We start from the raw sequence: 8,039 nt of genomic DNA, 5'->3' as shown, positions 1-8,039 counted from the left end.
GTGGATTTTGGTTCAGCCCTATGAGGATATGTCATTTTACAAAGACGCAGTGATCTTGGAGTTGATGATAAAACCTTTTCATTCTAGTGCTTGTTGTCGTATTTACAACACAATCTGTGATTAGGATTCATTACTCAGTCTGCCTCGTACTCAAGTCCCTTCATTGATTCCATGTTATTCAAATTTGTCCTCATATAAAAAGGCTGTAGTCTTGATACAGCTCACCTATTTAACCGCACTGTGACCTCCGACCTGAGCTGTTCACTATTATGGCTCGTGCACAAAGTCAGTACTTTGACTGAAGCTTCATTTTACCTCCCTCAACACAATAAGTGCTGCTGTTATTATTAATAACACTATTACACATAAGTATCAGTATTATAATTCTCATTATAACAGCCAGTCTGACAGTGATGAAGACAACAGGATATACAGCTGTTCCATCCCACCAAGATCTGTGGATTCACTGTCCACGTTTACATGCTGTTGTAAAAACTGCTACATCTACATTCAAAACCCAACATAACATTACATGAATCCATCGTTTCATCCACAGTGACATTGCTTTAGATATTACCCTCATTTCAAATCACCAGCTAAATGTAATTTTTATGTTCCACCAGGATGTGCCGTCACAGAAAGTCGTCAGGGGTTAGCTGCAAAGAAGTTCATCAGATCAGGGTCATTTTATTGAAACAGGTTTGAAAAAGTGAATTTGTGTGTCAGCAGTTGTGTGGTCTTTACAAGGTGCTTATGAAACACATGCCCAAATGATTGATGATGAGGGAACTGTTGGGTTTCTTCAGGTCTTGACCTTACTCTGTAAAGTGCCTTAAGATAAAGTATGTTATGATTTGGTTGTATGAATAAAAAAAATGAATTGACTTAAACTGAACAGTTAATGTCACATTGAAAATGCACTAATGGAACCAAAGCACTCCACACTACGGTGGCCCTGAGAACTCAGCAAACTGCAAATCAAGAAAAACACAAGCAAATATAGAAAAACATGCTGCAAGTAGCACAGACGAGTTCAGCACTTTTCTTGTTTCCCCGGAAATACTTCCATTGTCGTCTGTGCTACTTGCAGCACATGTTGTCAAATCGACGTTTTCTGAATTTGCTTGTGTTATTTTTGTATGTGTTTCCTTAAGTTGCACAGTGTTGAGCTCTCAGGGTCCAGACCCAGCCTGGTTCACTACTTTTTTGTGTCCCCTGTGCTACTTGCAGCAATTTTTTCTGTTTTGGTTGTGTTGCAGTGCGTTGCACTCTCAAGTTGTGTCCCCTGTGCTACTTGCACTTCACCGTTTGGTTGTTTTATGAGTACTTGTGGCACGTTTGTATATTTGATTTTGTGTTTGTGAGTATTTGCAGCACATATGTTGCCAAATTGAGGAAGATGTTTTGTGAATTTGTTTCAGGAAGCAGAATATGTATCACTGTTGACTCTAAAGTATCTTTTATTTCTCATTACAACCAAAAAAGGAAACTTGTATCAATTGTGCTACTTTATAGTACATGTCACAGAAATGAATCAGAAATGGTGAAACCTGCTTTAATTAAAAAACTGTATTACTTGAAAACTAAAGAAATTTAAGTAATACACTAATACAATATAAAACTATACATCCTCACCATACATATTGTTCATATACATCATCACACCCTCTGTCCTATCTTGCAATACACTGGGGTAAGAATGTTTTTGCATGTCTGATCCATCCCTGGCAGTTTTCTGCAGATATGTCCAGACATCCAGGAGAAGTCATCTGATCATGTGGCCGGAGGTCATAAACTTTCCACCTCCACGAGGAAAAGAATTCCTCTGTGGGGCTGAGGAAGGTGGAAGGAAAATGACAACGTCGTAGGATGAGCTGTAAACCACTGGAGGAGAATGTGGAAAAGCCACATCGTTCCATAGAATTACAAAACGTTCTGGATTCTGCCTCACCTGCTGCTTCCCTCACCTGGCACATGCTTTCATAGAGTTCATCAAGGAAAGAAAACAGGGCCTCAATGTGGAGTTTATACATTTTTATTTTGTTATTTATGTTTAGATGTAGATGTAGCACAATGTATTTTTTTTTAAGCAACAGGATGTAAACATGCATCAGGTTTGAAAGGTCACTGAATGCTTTATGTGTCAAAACAAAGTGATCCACAGTTTAGTCATGCAGAAATGTAATATCTGACATACAGTATATGTGTGTGTGTGTGTGTGTGTGTGTGTGTGTGTGTGTGTGTGTGTGTGTGCGTGTGTGTGTGTGTGTACACAACTTTACATATCGTCACCTTCCTAAAATAATGGCCTAAGTCATGTTTTGACAAAAATGTTTTTTTTGCCTAAATCACCCCCTCATGATGCTGGCCACCTCTGGTAAAATCGCCTGAATCCTCAGTTGAGGGGAACATGCAATTCTACCCCCGGTTGTATAATGGCCTATGTCAAAAGTGTGACTCTTTTGTTGAGTTTTTTGTGTTTCCTGAAAAACCTGAAAAAATGACTTAGGCCATTATTTTAAGAGGGTGTCGATATATAACATATATGAAATACACATAAAAATTGTATATGTACATATATTAAAAATACAAGTGATTCATATTCATATGGTAAAACATGTTGTGACCATATATTTCATCTATATATGCAAGTTTATTAAAACAACATAAAATGATATATGTTTAAATATGTTTCTGTTATTCATTTATTCATTTTAAATTCTGTCTTCACATTCTGGTCTCAGACTTTTGGACCCCACTGTAATAATAATAATATCAACATATACTTTGGAAAAGATATATATGTCCACAATATAAGCATGGGCTGAACATATATGTCAATACATGAAATTGTCCAAATTCCTAATATGTTTCATATATAATTTCTACATATATGTGTCTTTATTTCATAAGTACATATATTTCATATATAGAAATTCAATATATGTCCATATATTACATTTGCATATGGGCCATTGAAAGCTGTTGTGCTGACTGTGTGAAGAGTTTTGTAAAAGTGACAAAAACTGTAAAACCAAGGAGAAGAAAAAAGAAGGAGAACAAAACCTCTGCGCACCATCATGGTTTTTGTTTCGAGCCTCACGGTCGTGACTCTTCCTCCAGCGGCGCAGACGCAACGTGTGTTTTCTGTCACAAAGTGGTGTGTTTACTTCCTGTGGGAGATACAGAGGAAACTGAAAAAACGGTGGCCTTTAAAGGGCTGCGGTTGAACTCCAGTGGATTTGCGGTGGAATCCAAGCCACCACACCCACAGAGGTCAGAGGTCACATTGCAACACAAGAAGTGTCTCCCAAGGGCTCTCTGTCAGCACCCTAAAGAGGTTTCTGCTAAAAAAAAAAGGTATATTTTACACTGATTTCACCCGATTTATAACTTTCTTCTGGAGACTGATTTAATAACTGTGATGTAGCAGTGCTGATGTACAAACATGGTTGTCACCTTATTATCAATTATAAACATAAGTTTATAGCCGGACTAGTTTTTGGTTTTTCCTCTTTAGTGTACAGTAACAATCGGCCGTCTCGCATGCAGCACTGTACAGCTGGCAGGGAGAAGGCTCCATCTGCTGGTCTACACAAAGCTCCTGCACACCATGAACGTGCATACAGAAGCTTAAACTGCTGCAGCTACATGTACTATTCCTTTTTCTTCTGTTGTTATTCTTGTATTTTCTTGTATTAAGATATTTATATTCCTATATACTTCAATGTAAAGCACACTGAGTTTTCTTGTAATGAAAAATGCAATATAGATAAAAATCACCTCGCCTAAAAACAGTGTATAGTGTGAGTGTGTAGAATCAAACTGGGACATAGTTAAATGCAAAGCTGCATATTGTTTATCATCTGCATCTGGAGGGCTGGAGATTTTTAAGGTGGTGCTCAGACTGATTAGCATTGCACAAAACAAATTGCTGCCTCTTGATTCATGTCAGTGAGTCGCCGCATTGACACAGATGATGACTGACACACAGAGCTGTGGCAAAGCAAGAGTACTGAGTGCTGCAGGGATGATGTATTTTTGTAGGAAAGCCCAGATGTTAGAATCTCCCTGGTTCCCTCCACGAGAAGACAACAGAATTTTCCAATTGTCTTTTGGATTATTGCAGATAAATAAACAACAGTTTCTGATCCTGACGGGTTTTATTCAGCAGGATCATATTTACTGATCAACACCACTTTACGATGTTTGAAGCCTAAATACAATCAGCAGAAGTAAAAAGCTGATGTTAGGTTGTAAATCAACTACACCACGGTCACATGACTTCACCACAAAGACTTCAACCTGTAGTTTTCTTTAGCTCTGACCTCTTCTACAAAAGCCTTTCCTCTTAGTGACAGTTTGTATAAACACAACAAGACTGTAAAGGTGGACGAGTAGATCATTGTTTTTCATGTTCAATGTGATGAAGTTTAATGTCCCCGACAACCTCGAGACGCTTGTTACCAACCGAGACGTAAAAGCTTCAAGAAATCGGTACCGGGGTATTTACTGACTGATTTTATGTTGTAGAATAAAATTTGAAAATAATCTCCAGCTTGTGTTTTAACCACAGACCTTAATACAGCCATCTAACCAAAAACACACTCATCAAACCCATAGACGTCATGAGGAGGTGTTAAACATGCTGACAGATTTCTGGGTTTGATTAAACATCTGCAAGAACACAACTCTGGTGAACATCATTTGTAAAAGAAAAGTGTAATTCTGCTGTTTACCTCATAAACTGTTGCCGTGACAACCATCCAGAGTTCTCAGTCATATTTTGTTCTTATGGGGGAAGGACACCTAAAGCAGGAAGTGTTAGTTATTGTGTGGGGCAGACAGAGGTGAAGACGTGACAGCAGCAGCTGCTGCTTCGAGCTGCTTCGACAAAACTTCACTTCAAAGCCAAGTGTCTTTCTTTTCACATGTTCCAGGCCTGTCTGCACCAGAGGATGTTTAAATTTACACTAATCCACATTAAGAGCGTTCAGGTCAACTTCCTAAACACGCACACACACACACACACACACACACTGACTACATTCACTCCCCTAACCACAACCTTAACTATCACTGTATACCTCTAACCTCGGGGCCAGTAACTAAACTATTTTACACTGACAGGATTTAGTTATTTTAACTATATTATATATTATTATATAACTATATTCATAACAAAGAACATGGCACTGTTTCACACATATGTAAAATTTATATGTGAAACCTGTTAGAAAAAATTAAACAATTTTCATATATTGACATATCTGTGTACTCCATACAAATATGCATGTTTATCTGTGTATGCTTATATGTTACATCAATATATATCCAAGCCTGTAAATATATGGTAATATTATATACAGTGGGGTCCAAGAGTCTGAGACCACTTTCCCACAATGTGCAGAGACATGTTTAATATTAATGAGAAATTAAGAAAAACATATATTAACATATCTATCTCTATGTACAGTATGTTGTTTTAATTATCCTGCATATATAAATCAAATCTATACCATTAACAAATATGGTTGCAACATGTTATACCATACAAAAATTCACCATATAGATATTATTAATATATTTCCCTTTCCAAATTTTACTATGGGTATTTCATATATGTTATAACCATATGTGATATTAATATAGGTGACATATATGGCAACATCACTTTAGATACAGGGACATATATGTCATATATTACATTTCTGTATGAGCATCATCAGTCAACTGGAAGGCTCCTCCAGCACGGTTTCATTTGACTTGCTTATAAACATGTATCTTGGTGACGCTCTTGTAAAACTGTGGGTTTTGGTTTCCATGCATTATCACCTCAGCAAGACGAGGAAGCGGGTTTGTTTTCTTAGAGTCGTTGCAGAGAACTTTTCCAATCACACGGCAACAGCAGCTCCGTCTGCTTCCTCTACACCTCCCCGACAAACACATAAAGCCAGTGAATGAACTAGAGGTACGGAGAGGACAGAATGACTGCTCTTATTTTGGCGAGGTCCACAGGAGCAGCATGCAATAAACCGCCGGCTGAAAGAGCGTTTTCCCAGGAGAGGAGAGGCTGAGAGATGTTCCCATCATGCTCCTGTCCTCTCTCTCTCTCTGACAGTTTATCATAAACCAACAATCTCCCTGCCAGACGGAGGCTTTGTTTAGCCTGTTCTTCAGTTAATGGAGGTCGTCCCTCTCAGTCGCACATTCCTGACCGACCCACAACCTTCAACCCTGTTTGCCTGAGAGCGAAAACACACCTCTACCTTACCACACCCTCCTGGAAAAAAGCTGTCACTTGTTTGAGGCAAAAAGACAAATTTCCATGCCACTTTGCTCACTGCGTTTCACCGTCAGTTACTCCACAAGCTGATGTCATCCTTCACAGTTTTAGAAAACAATTTACTCTCCAGATAAAATGCATCATCAGAGAATGAGTACTGACATCCTGTTGCTCACACTGTTTTAAAGGGATAGTTGGGTTTTTTTGACGTGGGGTTGTGTGAGGTAGTCATGCATAGTCAGCTTCCAGTTAGGAGATCCGACTGAACTCCCGAATTCCTACGCACAAGTGTACCTACGGGTCAGCACTGCAATACGCCGCAGCCACAGGTCAGCCGAGTCAATCAGAAAGCGACGTAATACGGTGAACTCCGTAGGTGCGAATGTACATAGCGCCAAAGGAAAGTGCTGAAGATAGACTGCTGAAAATATTCTACACGAAGCTACATTTAAAGGGATATTGGATTATTTCAGTGGGCGTCTTTTTAAAGTGTTTAAAACATCTTTTTTTATGGTGGCGACAGATCGCTCCCGGTTGGATCTCCTAACTGGGATCAGGCCGCTCAGGATCTAGTGCGGGTGATGTTACAACTATTCACGACTACCTCACACAACCCCACGTCAAAAAAAAAAACCCAATTATCCCTTTAAATACCAAGGGCAGTATTCAGGAAACATAGAATGGAAAGGATCGTAGTTGTCTAGCTGAGTGTCTCTGAAAGGCCTCCAACCCAGCAGCCGGCCCCTCACACCGCTCTCACCATGTCGTAGCACTCCAGATCATACAGGGCGGGGTCTGCCAGACTATGTAGCGGTTTCTTCCCACAAGCCACTAGGATTCCGAACACTCAGGGACAAACGCCTAAACGTCCCCTAAACGCCTCACATGCAGACTATCAGTAGACGTCTACAATTTGCAGATGTTCCCTCAATGCCTCACGTGCAGGCAATGGGTAGATTGGAACTACAGCAGGGGCAACAGCAGTGCACTGTAAAGTGTCTTTATCAGAGTTTGAAGGGAGATTATAGTTGTCATTGCAAAATGTTCCAGTGTGAGGGGCCATCAAGGGCCCCTTTTCCTCCTGGGGGCCCCAAGCATTTGCCTGGGTAGCATCTCCTGATGGCGCCTCTGTAGGTGCGCTTGTGTGCTTGTGCACATGAAGCTACATTTAAAGGGATATTGGACTGTTTTGGTGACTGTTTTTCCTGGTGGCCCCGCGCTCAGCAACACACCACTCCGCCGGGGCTCCCGGTCGGATCTCCTAACCGGGAGCACGCTGAACAGAATCTGCTGTGGGCGATGTAACGACCATTCATGACTACCTCACACAACCCCACGTCAAAAAACTCCGACTATCCCTTTAATGATGTATCGTACCATATATGTGGAATGTGAATTATGCAGGTAGCAATAAAGAAACTGGAACTTTAACAATATGGAACCGGGGCACGGACTACAATTGCTAGCATGTAGCTGCTAATCTCCTGCTTAGCAATGAAGGTGACCGAATGACATTTTTCACAACACCACACAATACTTGAAATTTTGTATTCAACACTCAGTCCCGTTAACAACATAGCAAGGCTCAATAAGATTGTACACCTTCAGCCAGGCTTCATTGTATGAACTCTTCGCTGGTTTTCACCAGATAATTGAGCCAAAAACATATTTCTCCCACCCATCAAGATTTAATTGAACCAGTAAGAGGATGTGTCTCTACCGCTGAGAGAGAGAGGAGGTGGTGGGTGGTGGT

This window comes from Seriola lalandi, unplaced genomic scaffold, assembly GCF_002814215.2.
Source record: "Seriola lalandi dorsalis isolate HSWRI2012SDOR001 ecotype SW California unplaced genomic scaffold, Sedor1 jcf7180002054407, whole genome shotgun sequence".
NCBI lineage: Eukaryota > Metazoa > Chordata > Actinopteri > Carangiformes > Carangidae > Seriola > Seriola lalandi.
The sequence above is the reverse complement of the archived record's forward strand: the minus strand, read 5'-3'. Positions refer to the sequence as shown.